This window comes from Apis dorsata, unplaced genomic scaffold (genome assembly GCF_000469605.1).
Source record: "Apis dorsata unplaced genomic scaffold, Apis dorsata 1.3 scaffold_1, whole genome shotgun sequence".
Taxonomy (NCBI): domain Eukaryota; kingdom Metazoa; phylum Arthropoda; class Insecta; order Hymenoptera; family Apidae; genus Apis; species Apis dorsata.
In genome coordinates, this window is record NW_006263304.1 from 1,012,385 (window position 1) to 1,014,375 (window position 1,991).

The window sequence follows — 1,991 nt, forward strand, 5'->3', positions numbered from 1 at the left end:
AGCAAGTCTCTCCAAGCTAGGGAAGAGAATCTAGGGACTTACCAAGGAGAGGGGGAGAGGTGCAATTTGTCTCGATTGAAAATCGTCGTGTACAGACAGGGAGGGAGAGAACTGTGTACACGAAATCGCGAGGCGAAATCTCTTCCACCCCCGAGGTGAACGCTGCCACTTACGTTGATCTTCCTCGATTCGACGCTATGGAAACGTTTAATAATCTGGGCGAGGAGTAGGTTGAACAGGAAGAAGACTCCCTCGAAGGAAGGACGGGGAACCGGTTGGGGAGAACTATCTAATCGTGGGTGCGCAAGTTTTGACTGGCTGTCTTGGCCCAGGGGCGACTCTTGTTGTTACCAAGTTCTATCGGTTCCAAGTGTCCGGCTCTGGTTGTTTAAGGAGTTCCTTCCATTTAATGACTCTCTATTCTAAGGGAAACATTATGCTTTGGAAACTTATACTTTAAACTGTATTGTTATTTATGAGTGTCGATCTCTTCCTTCTGAATATTCTTCTTTCTAAGAAGAGGTTTTGAATATGTAGATATGTAGCTTCGATCGAGTATCATAATCTCGTTACTCTCCTTTCTCCGCCGATTCTGTTGACTCATTCTTCCTACGAAATATGCGATATTGGTTCCTCTTTTTCTTTCTTTACGTTCATCCCATCCCATCGTATCTTTATTCATCGTCTTTCGCATCTACGCGAATTGGGGAATGATCGGGATCATGAAAATCACACGGTTCTTTCGAGGATCACCAGGGATTTATGAATGTCGTCCGCGGATGCGCTGAAGGAGGAAGGTAATCGAAGTTTCGCCATTGGAGAGAGCGAACGTGCCTGCAAACATTTTTCAACGTGACACGTATACGTAACCTTGATGGTTAATCGTGCCACCGGCAAAAGGCAATTCATCTTGCAGCCCATCGAAAATTTTCTCTCCTCCTCGGAGCTGGATCGACGTGTAAATGGCCGGTGGTGTACATTTTGCCTATCTTTCACGCCGCGCGTCCCGTGCACATGAATGACTTTACACTGTGGGCCAATAGACCGATCGAAAGGTGACGGCGTGGTCGCATCGAGCGTCGTCTTATCGCCTCCTCGACGTGCCGCTGCTTAAAGGGATGAACGTTTTAAAGGATTTTCGAGGATGCTAGAGGGTGTACAAAGGATGGAGAGTCGGCGGGTGCAGCCTCTGCGACTCGGTGGCTGTTCGCACCTTCGAGACTTCGTTGACGACAAAACGGATGAAATATCGTATCGATTTCCCATCGTGAATGCTCGTAAACTCTCTCGCTCTCTCTCTCTTTCTTTCTTTCTTTTTCTCCTCTCTTCCTCCCTTCCACATCTTCTTTTTTTCTCGTCATTGTACGGAATCTTCTTTAGAGATCGCGAATGCACGCGGGTCAACGAGCAGTTGAGCGACAGGAAAGAGAGAAAAAAAGAAATATCGCGCCCGTCTTTTCTACGCGACTTTGAAGCAATATTTTTATTTTCACTCCATGATTCTTCCTTCCCCTCTCTCCTCTCCTCTCCTCTCCTCTCCACTTTCTCCGCTCTCAATGTGTCGGATATTTGTCCAGTTCCTATCCAAGCGGGTGAAAGCGGACTGACTCGAGATGACGGCAGACATATAATACGACGAAGTAAAAATATTTCAACGGATGAAAAGTCGATACGTTTCCTCGGCTGTCCGATCATCGAGACAGCCGAGATTATTACGAATGAAACGGTGGATATTCTTAATAATTTCATCCTTGACATCGAACAATCTTATCCGACCGTTCTGTTTTGTCGACTCGAACACTGTTTCCTGCTATCTTTCACGCCGGAAATTGAGGTCCTGTTCACTCGGTCGTTAATGGACGACGTTCCATGAATATTCCTCTTGCATCCTCTGTTTCGAACCCGTATCGCGAAGAAAACGTCAACACGGTCGAAGGGAGCAACCGGAAAACGTATCGAGAAGACCTTAATTTTTTTTTTTTTTTTTTTGT

General features: G+C 46.2%; 1 protein-coding gene across 1 annotated transcript in view; it reads left to right on the forward strand.

Annotated features, from left to right (window-relative positions):
* The window catches only part of LOC102676208 (diacylglycerol O-acyltransferase 1-like), a gene marked incomplete at its 3' end in the record, with an annotated part of 82,856 nt that overhangs the window by 76,325 nt on the left and 4,540 nt on the right, over nt 1-1,991 (forward strand). The gene's annotated exons all lie outside the window — the stretch shown is intronic.